Genomic DNA, 19,939 nt, shown 5'->3' on the forward strand with positions numbered 1-19,939 from the left:
CGATGAGGAGACACGGTGGTGAGACAATGGTGAAGTTGTTGTCAGGGCAGGAAGTCCGAGGGGGGAGAAGACTGAGGGATCGGAGGATGATGAGGTAACAGACCCAAGCTGGGTTGATACGCCGGGTGAACACAGTGCTTCTGAGACGGAGGCGAGTCCCAGCCCTGCATCAGCACGTGTCAGACAACATCATCTGTGCCCTGACCAACGCCGTTTCTGACAAGGTTCACCTGACCATGAACACGTGGACGAGTGCTGCCGGGCAGGGCCACTAAATACTGCTGACGGCACATTGGGTTAACTTGGTGGGGGCTGGGACCGAGTCTGAGCCTGGGGCTGGTCATATACTGCCGATACCGAGGATTGCGGGGCCTACCTCGGTCCAGGTCTCTCAGGCCTACTATGCCTCCTCCTCCTCCCACCCCTCCTCCACCTCCTCCTCCGAATTACCATCCCTGGGCATGGCGCCATCACTCGGTAGCTCTAGGCATAGCAGCAGGCGTTGCTCAAACTGCCCAAAAGCTATTACAGGGCACCACGGCGCAGACTGATCTGTGGCTGGCACCGCTGAACCTGAAGCCAGGCATGGTTGTGTGTGACAACGGCCATAACCTTGTGGCGGCTCTGCAACTCGGCAGACTGACACATGTGTCATGCCTGGCCCATGTGTTAAATATCATAGTTCAGCGGTTCCTCAAGACATACCCCAATCTGTCTGATTTGCTCATGAAGGTGCGCCGCATCTGTGCGCATTTCAGGAGGTTCAGCACAGATGCTGCCACTCTCAGGACAGCGCAGCGCCACCTCCAACTGCCCGCTCACCGACTGTTGTGCGACGTGCCCACGAGGTGGAATTCAACATTAACCATGTTATCCAGAGTTTACCAGCAGCGCAGAGTGATTGTAGACTGCCAGATGTCAACTTCCACCAGAACTGGTAGTCAGGTCAGTCAGCTTCCTCAAGTCTACAATGAGGAGTGGACGTGGATATCTGATATCTGTCAGGTGCTGAGTAACTTTGAGGAGTCAACACAGATGGTCAGTGGCGATGCCGCCATCATCAGCCTCACCATCCCGCTGCTTGGCCTGTTGAAAAACTCTCTGGTCAGCATGAAGTTAGAAGCTTAGAAGAGACAAGGGAAGAAGATTCCCTTGTTGATAGCCAAAGCACCCTCAGGTCTGTTTCTCAGCGCATATCAGAGGAGGTGGAGGAGGATGAGGAGGAGAATGTTAGCGAGGCAGAAGAGGGGAGCATTGTTCAGTCCTTCACTGTTCAGCGTGTATGGGCAGAAGAAGAGGACCCTCACGTTCAAAGAATTTATTCCAGCACCGATTACTGGGTATTCACTCTCCTGGACCCACAGAAATCTTTCCACTCTCATCCCTGGAGAGGAAAGGAGTGTGAGAATGCATGAATACCAGCAGGCCCTGGTGCACAAGCTGAAACAGTATTTCCCTTCTGACAGCGCTAGCGACAGAGGGCGTACTTCTGCGTGACAAGTAGCGAGGGAGAGTAGGCGAGCAGGCAGCTTGTCCAGCACTGGCAAGGGTACGCTTTACAAGGCCTTTGCCAGTTTTATGTCATCCCAGCAAGACACTGTCACCTGTCCCCAGTCTCGGCAGAGTAGGGCTGATCTTTACAGAAAGATGGTGAGGGAGTACATAGCTGACCATACCATCGTCCTAAATGATCACATAGCTCCCTACAACTACTGGGTTTCAAAGCTGGACATGTGGCACGAACTTGCGCTGTATGCCTTGGAGGTTCTTGCATGCCCTGCCACTAGCGTGTTGTCCGAGCGGGTTTTCAGTGCAGCTGGTGGCATTATCACCGATAAGCGTACACTCCTGTTGACTGACAACGCTGACAGGCTGACGCTTATCAAGATGAATAAAGCCTGGATTTCTCAGGATTTCCATTCTCCACCAGGTGAAAGAAGCTCAACCTGAATAATTTATGCACTCCTCCTCATCATTTTCCTCCTTCTCCTCCTCTTTGTACACTAAAGCAGAGGAAACTGGCTATTTTTTGCCAGGGCCAACTGGCTCTAGCTATAGTACTCTATGTATTTATTTTTTCTGGAGAGCCACCTACCCGGTCCTCTGTTTTAAACAATTTTTGGGAGTGCCACATACAGGCACTCAATCTATTTAATTTTTCTGGAGGACCACCTACCTGCTCCTCTGGTTTGAAAACTTTTTTGGACTGCCACATACAGGCACTATCCAAATTTAATTGTCTCCATAGCAGCCTCTACACGTCGTCTTTATAGCTGCCTCCACACGTTGTCTTCATTGCTACCTCCACACATCATCTCCATAGCTGCCTCCCAAAGTTGTCCATATAGCTGCCTCCATACATCGTCCCCTTAGCAAACGAACTGTGTCAGGCAGAATATTGGGTTGTTTTCATGGCTTCCACAAACTTGTTAACTTTGTCGCCACCCTGCTGTGTAATCCACAAAATATACTGGCAAACTTTTATCATTTACCGATATTATTTCAGCGCATCTATTTTACATTCCCCTCACCTGCCAAAACCAAAACTTATAAGAACAGTACTACACTTGATCTTTTACAAAAGGTTCTTAGAAGTGCTGTTTGTAGCCCCTGCCTGCTTTGAAAATTATAATTTTTTCAAAGTAAACGCTTCTGGCCCCCAGGCCCATTTTGGGTGGGGAGGAGCCAAGAGACAGGGGCTTGGACAGGCGAAAGCTCGGCTGGCAGCGGAACGCCAGCTTCATCCCAAGATCCAACTAACATAGTTTTAACTGCAACACCTTTAATCTATTACTACTTTACTGCCTTCATACTTTGTCCCCTTAGCAAACGAGCTGTGTCAGGCTGAATTTTGGGTTGTTTTCATGGCTTCCACATCAAACTTGTTAACTTTGTCGCCCCCCTGCTGTGTTATCCACAAAATATACTGGCAAACTTTTATCATTTACCGATATTATTTCAGCGCTTCTTGCGCATCTGTTTACATTCCCCTCACCCGCCATAACCAAGCCAATTACATATAAGAACAGTACTACACTTGATCTTATACAAAAGGTTCTTAGAAGTGCTGTTTGTAGCCCCCGCCTACTTTGAAAATTTTAATTTTTCAAAGTAAACGCTTCTGGCCCCCAGGCCCATTTTGGGTGGGGAGGAGCCGAGAGACAGGGGCTTGGACAGGCGAAAGCTCGGCTGGCAGCGGACCGCCAGCTCCATCCCAAGATAAGGCACCCCCAGAGGCATCCATGCATACCTCCCCTGCTGTTTCCTGTCCATTTCGCCTCCACGATCCTCCACAGCATCCACCAATGTCTCCATGCGCAACTTTCAACTGTCTATACCCCAGACGCTGGAGCGTGAGAAGATATACAGCACATCATCCCCTTATCAAACGAGCTGTGTCAGGCAGAATTTTCAGGTGTTTCACCAGATACATAGTGGAACTCGGCCCATCTGTCGCCGCCATGCTGGAGACCTGAAGTTTCAATCATAGCAGTGCAATATGGATGCCCCATACTGTCACTCTTAATCATGGAAGTCGTCTCCATGGCTGCCTCCACATGTCGTCCCCTTATCAAACGAGCTGTGTCAGGCTCATTTTTCGGGTGTTTCACCAGATACGTTATAGAACTTGGCCACTATGTCGCCACCATGCTGTGTTATCAAACACTGTGTGCACAAACGCCTCATCAACCCACCGGGACGTCCAATTGTCTCTGGTACTGACAGTCTCTGCGATATGTAAATTGATTGACTATCATCTACGTCCTTTGGTTGAGACCTTGCCATCCTATCTCAAGGATACCACGGATGCCCTAAGAAAATTTGAAGGTATACACCTTGACCCACACATGTTTTTTGTTACGTGTGATGTTGAATCCTTATATAAATCCATTCGACACACTGATGGTATAGCAGCAACCAGGTTTTTCTTGGAAACCTCTAACATAGATCTTGATTTTGCAGCTCTTCTGGTATCATTATTGGAGTTCGCACACATAACCTTTTTCTTTTTAGGGATCTACTCTACCTACAGCTCCAGGGAACGGTGATGGGGGCGGCATGTGCCCCCTCATATGCCAATTTGTTCCTGGGGCTATGGGAGAGGGAGGTGTTTATAACTAATCCTTCGAAGTTTGTGAACAATGTACATTTATACGCTAGGTACATTGATGATGTGATCATGGTGTGGCAAGGATCGGAATATGAACTGCACAAATTCATACAGCATTTGAATACCAATGAGAAGAACATCAGACTAACAATTAAGGTGGGAAGAAAGAATATTGAATTTTTGGATATTCTATTTGATGTTGATGATGAGGGAAATGTTGTGTCTAATGTATTTAGGAAGGAGACATCAAGTAATGCATTACTTCACGCAAGCTCCTCTCATCCTCCCAATCTTGTAGACGGCATACCAATTGGACAATTCCTTAGAATAAGAAGACTTTGCTCCAACAAAGCGAATTTTGAGAACCAGGCCACTGATTTGCGACAGAGGTTCCAGGAACGGGGCTACTCAAATCGATCTATTGAAAGCGGGAGTACCCACAACAGTCCATCCTGTTGTAATGCGTTCGGATCTTGTGGGCCGAAATGGGGGTGTCGTCCTTGTGGTGACTGTGTGGCATATGTGAATGTTGAAACTTCCACTGTTTTCTTCGATTCCACCAGACAAAAACAATATAGGATCACACACACGATAACCTGCATGACGATCGGGGTAATCTACTTCGCCACATGTCCCTGTGACCTCATCTACATAGGGCTGACATCTCGTGAACTCCGACGCAGAATTCGAGAACACGTTTTGGGTATTGAGGCAGCCAGAAATGAAATGGATCTGAATAAACTGAAGACTATTCCCCGTCATCACCAATGCGATGGATCCAAACATAAGGTGAGGGGGATAGATCGGGTCTTGATAGATGCCAGGGGTGGTAATTGGAGGAAGGTGTTGGCCCAGAGAGAGACCAAATGGATTTATCTCTTGAATACGGTTACCCCGCATGGTCTAAATGAAAATCTGAGCTTCACACCATTCCTATAACTTTCCTTGCTTTTCTTATTAGGATTTCCTTCCAAGTGTAGGTTTTAAATCATGTTTTTAATCAATTTTCTTCTTTTCTTTTGTACATTTGAACTTGTGCCTTTCACTTATTATTTTCTTTCCACAGCAAAAACTTTGGACCATTTCTTTCATCAGCTCCAGGACCATTTTTCATTCCACTGGCCTAAGGATCAGCCTTATACAGTCTTCATTTCCCCTTCACCCCCATTCACTTTCACGAGTGTTTCACTGGGTTTTGCACAGCACTGTTTGTTCACGTTTTTCATCCCTGTACATTTCATTGAATTATTGTTCCTTTTTTCACTGTTGTCCTGCGCTCTTTTGGTATTTGATGTATGCATTTTGCAGCGCTTAATATCATCACTAATACTGTATTTAGTATTTTTAATACTGTAAACTCGTTATGTGTATTATAAGCCTGTTATGTCCATTTCATGTATCTATTGTATGCAGCTTGAGGACTATCTGCACTTTACAAAATCAGTATACTAGTACTTTTTCACTCTATTGTTAGGGCATCTTTGCAATCATGGCTTTGCATACATTATTTATTACACCCTTTTTGCACTTTAAACATCATAATATTAGGATTATACAGTTGTTAGTATAACTTTACAATTATGTCTCATGCACTTTTTTGATTCTATTTTATGAATTGTTATGAATATGCACTCTGCACTTTTTTACATTGACTGCTAGGACAGTTATATTTTTGATTCTATTTATGAGCATTTCACATGCACCATGCACTGTTTTCTTAGCTAGGGGCTATTCTTCAATTTTATTGTCGCATGGACTGATTTATCCAGCGACACTCTTTCCTGCAGCGCATCTGGATAGCTAACTAGCGAGCTTGAGATCCCGCTTTCATTACTCACGGTGCAGCATTGATCGCTTGATCTAGCGACACTTTTCTCCGGCGAGTGCGCGATCTCGCGAGAGTTGGTGTCTGCGCAGTAACGCCCTCTGGCAGTAACTTGGCGTCCTCTCATCGGCTGACACGCCGTTCTGACCGTGCAGGTGAAGAATGTATTATTCAGGTACGCCCATGTATTTGATCTCTATACGTTCCATCTGAGTCCACAGTTTTGGTCCCCTTTGATTGGTCCTTCAGCTAGTTAAATAAGCACAAGTTCCTCCTTCCTGCACTCCCCTTGATAAAGCACCTAGTGCGAAACACGTGTCGGGGCATTCCTCTGCTGGTTACTATTGGGTATGGTATTTGTTACTGTCATAGTCATATCATTTTGTATGTTTTATCATTGACTGTCTATTAGCCTTGCATTACAGTGCATTGATGCTCTATGACAGCTTGTATGACTGTCTCACCTACCTTGAGGCTTTTGTCCAGCCATCTACTTCACTATGCAGAGTTTTAAACATATGTTACTTGTCCAGTAATTGTATTTATTGTTAATTTATTTGGCATATTACAAATAAAGTATTTTCTTGTTGCTAAATCATTTCTCTGGGTGATGTATCACTTGTGATCAAGCTTTTGGTGCATGCTGTGTTATCGACTAAATATACCGTCAACCTTTTGTTCACATAGGAAATCATTTCAGGGCTTCTTGCTCACCTCCTTTGGTTCCTCTCTGCCGCCTTAAACATGAAAATACTGATACATACAGTGCTACACGTTATCCTCGCCAAAAGGAATTTTAAAAATTGATTTGAAGCCTGAGTCCATTTGGGGTATGTCGCCATGCCACTCTCTAGCCTGCCGCTGCTGCCACTGCTGCCTCTGCATGCCGTCCCCTATAGTGTCAGGGTCAATTATTGCATGTTTTAGATGCTATCTAGCCTCATTCGGTCACTTTGTCATCGCCATGCTGTTGCTCATAATTTTGGCATAATGGTACGATTAAGCAGCCTCAGAGGCATCCATGCATGCTGCCCCTGCTGTTTCCTGTCCATTTCCGTGATGCTTCCATCATTTTCTGAGGTTTCCATGTGTTTGGCCAAGCTTCCCTGTGCAGACCCTTGGTCCCCTTGAAAAATGCTCGAGTCTCTCATTGACTTCAATGGGGTTCGTTATTCGAGACGAGCACTCGAGCATCCGAAAAAGTTCATCTCGAATAACGAGCACCCGAGCATTTTAGTGCTCGCTCATCTCTATTGGTATCCCATTCTGCTCCTTCTGCCCGGAGTTTAAGGGCTAGGGGAACATAATCTGTCTAAAGCTGTGCCTTAAATAGTACCCTCTCAAATGTACCTGATAATATGTCATATCCTCAGAGGCCAGATGGACTTGATGTCCATGAATCCAATCTATCATATTGTGCAGCCCCTGCAGTGCTTCTTGGATACTTCTAGATACCTGTTCATACCGATCTCTCCTGATATGACGGACACATGCTCATTGTTTATTATTTGAAACATTTATTGTATACCAACGACCAACTGAGGCTGTGTTGTACAAGTTTTATGCTACTCACTGTTTTTTCCTTTCCCTTTTGCATTGTTACATGTTGTACATGTTTTTACTATGTTAAAACCTTTAATAAATTGATTGAAGTATAGTATTAGTTGCTGGTCCTAGTAACAGCAATTTCACCTACTTAAACACCCTTAAAACTACTTTCCGTGCCCTAGATGATTGGGGGGAAGTGGCCACATTTAATTTCCATTACACCACAATGGAAAATTAGCAGCCCAATCCTGCTTTGTCTTGCCAACTTAAACTGGTAAAGGTTTTGTTCTCTTCGATTTTACCTCTTTGGTAATGTAACACTCATTGGAACTCTTCACAATCTCCATGGTAAAATTAGCAGTCTAAAGGGCAGTAGCTAAGAAGTTTTTGGGACGTGGATTGAATTTTTTTTTTATCACAGAGCAATGTCAGTACTGGCTTTCCTGGTTGTCATGGAAGGTGTTGATACACTGAAAGTAGTGGAAAGATGTAGCACAACGGGGGTCATTTACCAAGGGCCTGAATTGCGTTTTTTCGTCGGCTTTCCAGAAAATTACAGTTTTGCGCCAAATTGCCCCGGGTTTTTGGTGCACGCAATCGGATTGTGGTGCATTGGCGCCGGCATGCATGCAACGGAAATCGGGGGGGCATGGCTGGCGGAAAACCCAATGGATTCGGAAAATCCGCCGTATTTAAAAAAATAAATGTGTCGCTCGGCACACGCTTACCTGCACCCACGATAGGATGGTGAACTCCCAGCGACACCTGGTGGACATCGGGCGCACTACCTTAGTGAATTGCCGGAAGACCCGAATTCTCAACGGAGAACGCGCCGCTGGATCGCGAATGGACCGGGTAAGTAAATCTGCCCCATTATATCAACATATCAATTTGCAGCATTTAGTTCCATATTATGTTTTCAGTAGCTTGAAACCAGAGAATATGATGAATGGAATCTATTTTACATATTCTATGGAGGTTGGTTATTTTCACACACAGCTTCCTACAATGTCATATTTTTTAAAAATATATTTTTATTGAGAAACAAAAGGTATATAAAGAATACTTGACAATAGGCTTATCAGAGTTGCAGACACACAGGTCTGTTTGCAGAGGCATCAGGTGGTATCTTCTAGGTGGCATCACGTTTACACGATATAATAACCAACAACAATGAAATACGGCGAGAACTATATGTATTGTTGCTGCAGTGCAAAACATTTTTATTTGAAATGGGAACAGTGCTGTACAATTTTTTTTTTAAAAAGTTTATTTCAAATATTCTTCAAAACGTGGTACATATAAATGTTTTCTCAATATATACTTTTTGGACTGAAATGAAAGGCAGTAGTGCTATTAAATGTTTTTTCAGTAAACATATAAAAGCACTAAGCAATCATATTTGGCTGAATAAGATTTTTTTCATCATTGTATATTATTGTGTGCAATTTATAAAAGAGAAACAAAAATGTTTGAAAATTGTACATGTGGCTTGCCCATCCCTTAAAGCCCCTTTTGGCAAAAATAGTTTTTTATTACAACAAGATTTCAGCAACATTGAAATCTAAAATACAAAAGGTCTCCAAGAAGCTTTTTAGAACAATTTTTTAACAGCAGGATTTTCTAGGAAATTACTTTATTTCCCATCTATCACAAGGTTGTACAAAGTGCATGTCCAAACTATAAGTAGTTACAACTTTAGACATGCACTTTTAAAAAGTCGCTAGTGCTTAAATGCTAAAAAAAAAAATTCACACGTCAATACTAATAACTTTCCTGGAGTCTAAGTTGGATTTTTCTTGTATTCTCCAGTAATATATTTGCAAAAAAATACCACAGTAGTGAATGACAATCTCATTTCTACATCCAAGCCATCCTATCTAAATTGGGGAAAAAAGAAAAAAAACAGACAAAAAAAGGATATACTTGAAATACAGACCATTTGTTACAAACTAAGCAGAATAAGATAAATGTTCACAACACTCCCTTAACACAATATTAAAAATGATGTCAATACTCTAATACACAGTATGTGACCCTCTCTTTACATTTCCTAAATTTTTACAGCGCAGTTTCTTTACCTGTGTTGACCCTGTGGGAAGTAATAATTTAAATGCTTGATATATTATTGAATTGCAGAAAGCATAGATCTTGAAAACGATGAGGAACCAAAATTGAGAATTGATTGGAAAAATCTCACCTTTGCTAAACTGATGGAATATATTAAACAATGGGGCTTATTTACTAAGGTTCCCGTGGCTGCATTTCCATCAGGTTTTCCGACTTTTCGTGGATTGCGCTGCCGGGACAGGGATTTAGAAGGGCATTGTGTCACACGCGATCGGATTTTGGCTGGCTTTCATGCGACACAAATCGGGGGCGGGCGTCGGACAATCCGACGGATTCGGACAAACCACAGTATTTAACTTCAAATTGTGTCGCAAGACAATTCACTTACATGCACCTGGAAGAAGAAGGTGAAATCCGGCGGACCTGAGCGGGGAGGGACACATGCAGGATATTGGGCACACAATGTAAGTCAATCGTGGCACAGTGCACTCTCGTCAGACACTCCGGATCGTGGAACGCGCAGGACCGGGGAAGTAAATGTGCTCCAATATGTTACAACAAGAGTCTAAGTCTAAAATAGCGCAAAAGCGTAGTTCTCTTAGTGTTAGGTAATCTATCTTCAATTTGTAAAAGTGAAGACACTGATCACAGGTGGTGCAGAAGGTTTCCAAAAAGTCCTCCAAGGCTGTCTTTTTTTCTGGAGAGTGGAGGGCAAAATACACATCCGGCTTGAGTGTAAAAAGTGTGTCCTTAGCAGTAGGAGAGGTTCACCTGCAAAAGTATGTGCATTAGTGGGTTAGGGAGTCACTGCGGGGCCAGGGTGTGGCAAGAATCACTTGAATCTGTGCACATTGAAAGTTTACTGTTCGAAGTCTTCATGACTTATGGAGTATTACTTCTTTATCTCCAGCAGCCTGGAAAGTTCAGACTTTAAGAAGGAAGTTTGTGGAGATCTCCTAGGCTGTACATTATTGACCCAGCCCTGATCATCCATAACATGGTCTGCTTGAAAGACTGCTAAGCAGAGAAAGTTTCGATCCAAGGCCTTTTGGGGGACTTTAAATTGATTCCATTGACTTTAATAGGAAATGAGGCCATGTATCTGGTCACCATATTTCTCACCGCACCATGAACACCAGATGTAAAAAGTAGAACAGACTCTTTTTTGATGTTTTTGTGGCATGGTCTTTCCATAGAAGTCTAAATGCAACCCAGAAACACATTTTCAATTACTGCCTGAACTGAGCATTCCAGTACAATGTACTATTCAAATTAATTCTTTCAAGGGAGGGTGTTTTGTTCTTCCATCCAATTGGCTTCTGAGAACAAAGACTTTGCCATCCAAGCTTGTGTAATGCTACACAATGTACTGAATGGATATGGATGGAGAACAATCTTTTCCCTCCTTACCAATTATTGGACTGTGCGTCAGTGCATAATACGTGGCTTGTTTATTGACTACGTTTTGACCACAGCGTGCAGATGAATTATTTAAGTATCAGTTGCTAATTTAGGTGACCATTGGGTGTATATTCATTTTCCCATTGTTTAAAGTGTTTATTATTTACATATAAATGTATGTTTTAGTTACCTTATATTTATTCCAAATGTAGGTTTTAAAACTACTTTGCCATTGTTTGAAATTGCTTTGCATCTTGACAACATTATGGAATTTGTCATGATAGGCAAGTCCTACAGCTACAGTCCTACAGCTCGGGCCAACCTTGTGTAATGACATGTTCCACATCCAAGTGACGGGTTAACTCTAAACTGCAAGGTGATGCTTTCAATTGTGCTAAACTAGTGCAATTAATTTTAACTTCTCCATGAACCTTTGTAGTTAAAGGAATGGACACATGCTTCAGACAGGGGCATTGATCCATTAAAAAGTACCGCATTTAATGCAGCAGGGTGCTGTCTGAAAAAAAAATGTCTGTCACTGTTGTGGTCATGAAGCCTTACTCTCTCTTAGTTATATGGAGAAAGTAAAAACCAGGATTGTCACAATGCGCTGCTCAGTAGACAAACGTATTTATTGTTGAAATGGAACAACGCGATTAAGGAGCAAACAGCTCCTCACATGGCGGCAACTCAGTGCATTTAGGCATGTAGACATGGTCAAGACAATCTCCTGCAGTTCAAACCGAGCATCAGTATGGGGAAGAAAGGAGATTTGAGTGCCTTTGAACGTGGCATGGTTGTTGGTGCCAGAAGGGCTGGTCTGAGTATTTCAGAAACTGCTGATCTACTGGGATTTTCACGCACAACCATCTCTAGGGTTTACAGAGAATGGTCCAAAAAAGAAAAAAACATCCAGTGAGCGGCAGTTCTGTGGGCAGAAATGCCTTGTTGATGCCAGAGGTCAGAGGAGAATGGGCAGACTGGTTCGAGCTGATAGAAAGGCAACAGTGACTCAAATCGCCACCCGTTACAACCAAGGTAGGCAGAAGAGCATCTCTGAATGCACAGTACGTCGAACTTTGAGGCAGATGAGCTACAGCAGCAGAAGACCACACCGGATGCCACTCCTTTCAGCTAAGAACAGGAAACTGAGGCTACAATTTGCACAAGCTCATCGAAATTGGACAGTAGAAGATTGGAAAAACATTGCCTGGTCTGATGAGTCTCGATTTCTGCTGCGACATTCGGATGGTAGGGTCAGAATTTGGCATCAACAACATGAAAACATGGATCCATCCTGCCCTGTATCAACGGTTCAGGCTGGTGGTGGTGGTGTCATGGTGTGGGGAATATTTTCTTGGCACTCTTTGGGCCCCTTGGTACCAATTGAGCATCGTTGCAACGCCACATCCTACCTGAGTATTGCTGCTGACCATGTCCATCCCTTTATGACCACAATGTACCCAACATCTGATGGCTACTTTCAGCAGGATAATGTGCCATGTCATAAAGCTGGAATCATCTCAGACTGGTTTCTTGAACATGACAATGAGTTCACTGTACTCAAATGGCCTCCACAGTCACCAGATCTCAATCCAATAGAGCATCTTTGGGATGTGGTGGAACGGGAGATTCGCATCATGGATGTGCAGCCGACAAATCTGCGGCAACTGTGTGATGCCATCATGTCAATATGGACCAAAATCTCTGAGGAATGCTTCCAGCACCTTGTTGAATCTATGCCACGAAGAATTGAGGCAGTTCTGAAGGCAAAAGGGGGTCCAAGACGTTACTAGCATGGTGTACCTAATAAAGTGGCCGGTGAGTGTATATGTACAAGTAACAAAAGAGAACAATAATGATACAAAATAGGTAATGACCAGAGTATATGTTGTTGTCAGCATTTACAGTTTCATCTTAGGTTTGTTCCGTTCTATAAAGAACATCAGTTTTTGTATTAAACTATAGTGGTAACTATGTTACAAGAGCGGGAGGAGAGGGAAATGGAGCCTTGTGGGGGACACTGATCAGAAGGATGTAGATATCTCATAAAGCAGATCGGGAGCCAAACGTCATAGTTGTTATGTATCTGTGTGAATGATATAGTTGTCAGAATAGTAGCTGTTACTGGAGGAATGTAGATAGATCGATGTACAGGCAGTCCCCAGGTTACCTACAGGATAGGTTCTGTAGCTTTGTTCTTAAACTGAATTTGTATGCAAGTCGGAACAGCATATTTTAGAAATTTTTGTTGCTCCAGCCAAATATTTTGATTTGATTTTTAAAAATGTTTGGATGTCATAAGAACCAGGATTAACAACTGTAACAGCTGTTTATTGCTACCTAGGACCAACATCCAGAGGTCTGTTTGTAACTAGGGGTCATCTGTAGGTCGGATGTTCTTCAGTAGGGAACTGCCTGTATAGTACTTACACCAAAGGTCCGGAACGTTGGAGGATCGCTGTGTTTGGCGTCCTGTTCAGCTTGCCGGGCACCTGCGTTGGGAATCAGATCCCGACTTTTTTATTACAGGTCATTAATTGTTCTTACTATTTTTACCATATGTCATACGTTTTTACCATTCATTTCAGTTACTAAACATTTGTTCATTACACTTTATGTATTATGATATCATTCAACACTGAGATATGCCCCCTTCTGGTAGTCTCATACATGTCCTGCTGTATTAAAATGACTATTACTTTCATATGAAATGTATCTGTTTTATACTGATTTTTATAGTATATATTTTTGTATTGTGTTAAAGCGATTTGTTTTTTTATTGCAAAAGTGCATTATATTATAAGTGGAACTGAGGAAGGGAGCTGTTCGCTCCCGAAAATGCGTTGTCCCATTTAATCAATAAATACGCTTGTCTTCGGTGCAGCACATTGTGACAATTATGGTTTTTACTTTCTCCATACAATTTACCGCTTTCCGGTCCAAGTTGGCTCACCCATCCTGCTGTTCTATTACCCTATCACCTGACGTTGGCTCACTACGTTATATTTGCGCTGCACGTTTTTTTATGTGCTTATATATTAGCTATACTCTCCCTTTATTAAGCCTTGTCAGTTTATCCCAGGCAACTACATTATCCCTAAGGTCCTAAAGTCTGTATATAAAGGTTATCACAGATACCTACTGGTTAATAGGTCATGAAGTTTTATTTATTTGTGTTTCCTGGTTGGACTATAGTACAAGCACTGCTGGCCTCTTGTGTCACCCGTTCTTCCTCATAGATTGTAAGTTCTTGTTAGCATGGCATTTATTCCCATTGCTTGAATGCATGATATAATTACTACACTACTACACTGTAATGTATAATTTGCCTGTCTATATATTCTGTGAATTGTTAACTGCAATTGAATATGTTGGAGCTATATAAATAATCATTATAAATTAAATTTGTGGACATTTCCAGTAAAATAACACAAGATTAGTTCACCCCGTCACATAACTAAATGTTTGAATCCCATATTGCTGTGTACCAATTGTTATACAGACAGCACAAACATTTCCCTTATCTATATTCCCCAAATGTAGACACTGTGCAGGAGCAAGATGTGCATCTGTTAGAATAAAACTGCAGCCAAGTGTATACATCACTGGTCTTTATGGCAGATGCCAGAACAAAAACATGTCTCACTGGTGACTCACTGTTCCCAGAATCTTGTACTGAGACATTGTACTATAGAAAAATCCATTATTAAGATGCCTTCTCTAAAGAGCAGAAATTACCGTGTGCCATGTACAATTTTTTTACAAGGGCTCCAATACAGGCTTTGTGCCTTTAGTTGCTCTTCTACAACATATGTTGGTTGAATATCAACGGTGCCCATTGCATACATTGCTCCACATGACAATTTGCAGTGATTAATTGGCCTGGCTACAGTCGCTAGTCAGTGGCTTCAATCAGACCCTGAACAATATTGTGTGAAGAGGTTTCCTGTCTCATTACGAATTGCTCATGACCTCTAAATTACCTTATTGAAACTGCAGATATAAATACCGTATATTTCGGCGTATAAGACGACTTTTGAAGACAGAAAAATCTTCTGTCTTCTCTGGGGTCGTCTTATACGCCGGTAATCCCGACCGCCCGCCGTGTATTCACGGCAGCGGTTGGGTCCCGGTGCATGGAGAGGGCTCACGGGCTGAGCCCTCTCCATAGCCGGTAAGTCTTTGCTAGCACCGATCGCGAGTGTTTTCACAGCGATGGCTGCCGGCAGCCTCAAAAAGACATCGGGGCGCATACTCACCCTCCGTTGGCCCCGATGTCTGCGCGGCTCGTCTTCAGTCTTCCGCGCCGTCTTCTTTCTTCTGCTGGGCGCCGCCATGTTTTTCCCAGCAGCGGCACATCATACTAGGCGCCTGCCGGGGAAGATCAATGGCGGCGCCCAGCAGAAGAAAGAAGATGGCGCGGAACACTGAAGACGAGCTGCGCGGACATCGGGGGAGCAGCGCAGCACATCGGGGCCACCAGAGGGTGAGTATATAAGTTTTTTTTTTTTTTATGCTGGGCTGGGCTGTATACTACTGGGGGCTGTGCTGTATACTACTGGGGGCTGTGCTGTATACTACTGGGGGCAGTGCTGTATACTACTGGGGGCAGTGCTGTATACTACTGGGGGCTGTGCTGTATACTACTGGGGGCTCTGCTGTAATGGTAATGTTGTTGTTGTATGCCTTATGTTTAAGAGCGACAGTTTTCCTGCTATATACCTGCATGTCATAAGAATTTAAATTAAAAAAAGGACCATGTTAAATTCAAATCTGTTTTTTTTTTAATTTTTACCGGTGTTTCGTATGCGTTGGAAAAGGGGTAGTCTTATTCTTAAACTCTATATTTTAAACAGGAAAGTAGGGGGGTCGTCTTATACACCAGGTCGTCTTATACGCCGGAATATACGGTATGCATATTGATAAAGTCTAGGAGGAAATAATTCACATACAATTATAGAAACCAGTAATGTCATCAAGTCAGAGATCACAAGACCTTCAATATGAAATCACAGTGACTTAGCGGTTATCATTACCCCTGCGGTGGTGGGGACCTGGGTTCAAGTCCCAGGGTAAACATCTGCAAACAGTTTGTATGTTCTCTCCATTTTTGCGTGGGTTTCCTCTGGTTTCCTTCCACACTCCAAAACATACTGGTAGGTTGATTTGATTGTGAACACCATTGGGGACAAGAACTGATGTGACAAGCTCTGTGTAGTTCTGCGTAATCTGTGTGCACTATATAAATAAAGGAATTATTAAAGCCAACACTTTGGGGATATTTATCAACTGGCAGCGATTGATGTTAACCTTGCCTTACATGTCATGCCGAATATACTAAATGGCTTTAATGCTGTCCAAAAAACACATTTCATCTATATTTATACTGTCACCTGATACTATGTATCATACTGATACTATGTACCATATTTATGATTTTATTTGAGGCCATGTCAAGGCTATATCTAGTGCAACAACTTTATTATGCCAGTACAAGCCTTGAAAAGTGCCCCCTATGTCCTATTTTCTACCTATAGACCTAAATCTTGCAGATATTCTTCAGGGAATGTAGGGCTACATTCTCGAGTGTAAGCTGACGCATGTATAAGCCAAGGTACCTAATTTTAACACAAAAAAAATGGAAAAAACTATTGACTCAAGTATAAGCCGAGGGTAGGAAATGAATTGGTCCCAGCCTGCACCCAGTATACAGCCAGCCAGTGCATGCCTCCCAGTATACAACCTGCAGTCCCTGCCCCCAGTATACAGCCTGTAGCCCCTGCCCCCAGAATATAGCCTGCAGCCCCTACACCCCTATATATAGCCACTGCCCCCAGTATACAGCCTGCAGCCCCTGCCCCCAGTATACAGCCAACAACCCCCTGTCCTTAGTATTCAGCCTGCAGCCCCCCTGTCCCTAGTAAACAGCCTGCAGCCCCCTGTCCCTAGCATACAGCCTTCAGCCCCCAGTATACATTCTCTGCCCAGCCTATAAGGGAAAAAAAAGTGTACTCACCTTCCAACACCCCCCAGGAGGTCCTCTTCTGTCCAACGATGTTCCAACTCCCTCTCACAGTGCGGTACTGCCACTTGAGCTGTGACATCAGCAGCTCACTGACGTTCTAGTGTGTGCGCCACCTTCGGTGAGTACACTTTTTTTATACCCAGCTTATACTCGAGTCAACTCAATTTTCAGGTGGAGTTAGTTAAGCGGGTAGTGAATTAGCAATTTTGTTTCCCACTGCAGATAAAGAAGAGGGGGAAACACCATATGTAACTACATGTAAATGTCTAACCTTCTGGGACACATTAAGATTTCCTTCTATTTTTACAATTGTTATGTAAGATGAAATAGGGAAGAGTGGATCGTTAAGGATTTTTACATAAACATTTATTTATCATCTATTGAATCCTTTTAAGACTATATCAACTTCAGTGTATTCATTTTCATTTTTTACTTTCAGCCGAAGTTCATTTTTGAAATTTACAGAGCCAAAATGTGGGCTTGCGATCTGTGGGACTTCTCAGTGTCACCAAGGCATCAATTATTATTCTATGCAATGAACTATGAAGCTGGAAAAAAAAACCCTAAGCATGGATTTTACTAAAGCAGATAACAGCAGGTGAGGACCCTCTGTATGCACCCTAGATGGCATAATAACAAATATACATGTATCATATATATATATATATATTAGAGATGAGCGAGCACTAATATGCTCGAGTGCTCGTTACTCGAGTCGAACTTTTCCCAATGCACGAGTGCTCGTATCGAATAATGAACCCTATTGAAGTCAATGGGAGTCTCGAGCATTTTTCAAGGGGACCAAGGTTCTGCAATAAAATGTGTCATTTTATTGAGAAATAAGGAAGTCAGTCCTGTTTGTCCATTTTTTAATTCAATGGAATATTTGTGGAACTTCAAAAAGGAGAATGACCCGTGTTAAACATCTGCAATGTGTTCTTCACAGATAATGTTCTTCACATACTATTGTGAAGAACACCTTCCTGAACTCATGTCTTCTGATAAGTTAGCAGATGTATGGAAACATCTGCAATGTGTTAATCACTGTGTTCTTCACTTTGTTTTCTGTGTTCACTGTTTTCACTGTGTTCTTCACTATTCTTCACTGTCTTTCCTTAAGTGAAAGCTCGTTATCGAGCAGGCGAAATACTAGTCTGAGCAACGAGCCATTTCGAGTACGCTAATACTCAAATGAGCATCAAGCTCGGACGAGTATACTCGCTCATCTCTAATATTATATATATGTATGTGTATAGTCTCCAACTACCTATTGTCAGCCAAGTCAAAACACAACTACTCTGCTCTCCTTACTTTGTTCAAGAACCCTTAGAGTACTGTATGACTCTGTCTTATCCTTTATGTCTTACATGCAGGTCCATCTCTCACCTCTCATCCTTCCTCAATCTGGAGTCTACAAAATTGCTAGCCCATGCCCTAATCATCTTGCGCTACTGCAATATTGTTCTCTGGGGTCTCCCAGCTAACTCTCTAATGTCCCTCCAATCTTTCCTTAACTCTGCTGCCCACCTATTCCATCTCTCTCCTTGCTACTCCTATCTGCTAGTCTCTCCACAGGTTACCCATTTCACAATAATTCTATATGTTACCTCCATATATTTCTAAACAAATTAGTCAATAGCGCCTCATGTGTAATCTCTGTTCCTCATAAAACCTTCTGCTTCACTTTATTATCATCCGCTATTCTCACAATGGTCTTCGGGAATTCTGCTGTGCATCACATATACTATGGCATTCTCTACCAAAACTGTCCTCTACTTTTCAAACTTTACCTGAAGACTCAACTGTTGACTATTGACTACAATATGCAACAACTGCACTGCTCTGATCCCCCACCTTGTGTCTCCATCAACCCTCCCATATAGATTGTGAGCACTCATGGACAGGATCCTCCTTCCACTTGTTTCAGATCTCTGCAGTATTTCAATATTGTACTTATTATTATGTCTTAAAAGGACCACCAGGATCAAGGATTGTAAATCAAGCACACTGACATACAGGTGTGTACCTCCTCTGGCAGAATCTGCTCTTATATTACATCATTTTGCAAATGTGGGGTGTTAGGATAGGTGTTATTGGAGCCTGGAACCCATCAGGCTCATTTCATAATTTTTTACACCATTTTTCTTAAAAACAAAGGGCATAAAAAATGAAAGAGGAGCAGATCCTGCAAGATGGGCCGCATGCCAGTATGCCAGTACACAACAAGTTTAAGTTGCATTACAATATAATTGTGTGTTACCTTGCTGCCTGACAGAATCATATGTGTAGCCCCAGGGGTTAGGCTTTGGTTTGGATGCGTTTCAAAAAAACAACATGTGACTTGTCTCTGCTGCAGACTGCTCAGCTCTTGGCACCCACCTTTGTGCTTCTGAACAGCTCCTCCCTCCCCCACAGATGTCAGTTCACCTGGCTCTGAGCTCTGAGAAGGAGCAGGAGGGAAAAGCTCTACAGGAGCACAAAGGTGGGGGCCAAGAGCTGAGGATTGAGTAGCACAGACAAGTCACATTTTTTTTTTAAATGCATCCAAACCAAACCACAACCCCTGGGACTACATAGAGAATTGTCAGGGTGCAAGGTAACACAAAATTAAACTATAACGTACAATTATATTGTAATGCAAATGCTTAGAGAAGGCAGAAAAGCAGATTTGCAATGCAGCTGTAATAGGCTTCTGCAACCAGTCTTTAGTGATAATGAGGTCCCTGGTGACAGGTTCCCTTTAACACATATCTAGTGAAGCTTTGGTTAGCCCTGAGCTGATGGCAATATTAATTCAGATGATAATATCCAGCAAATTTATTGTTCAGCACTTTCACAATATTTGTAGTTTTGTTTTCTTTTTGAAACAAAAACAATTAAGTAATTATACAGGCAGTCTCCTACTTAAGAACACCGGACTTACAGATGACCCCTAGTTACAAACAGACCTGTGGAT

At 42.8% G+C, this 19,939-nt stretch overlaps 1 long non-coding RNA gene across 1 annotated transcript in view; it reads left to right on the forward strand.

The window, feature by feature from the left end:
* LOC140077179 (uncharacterized) overlaps positions 1 to 19,389 on the forward strand; it is a 39,308-nt gene extending 19,919 nt beyond the window's left edge. The window contains exons 3-4 of the long non-coding RNA XR_011849723.1: positions 17,423 to 17,581; positions 18,357 to 19,389. This is a non-coding gene — a long non-coding RNA (uncharacterized lncRNA). The remainder of the gene's footprint in view (positions 1 to 17,422; positions 17,582 to 18,356) is intronic.
* The last annotated feature ends 550 nt before the right edge of the window (positions 19,390 to 19,939 follow it).

Source organism: Engystomops pustulosus, chromosome 9, assembly GCF_040894005.1.
Source record: "Engystomops pustulosus chromosome 9, aEngPut4.maternal, whole genome shotgun sequence".
Classification (NCBI taxonomy): Eukaryota; Metazoa; Chordata; class Amphibia; order Anura; family Leptodactylidae; genus Engystomops; species Engystomops pustulosus.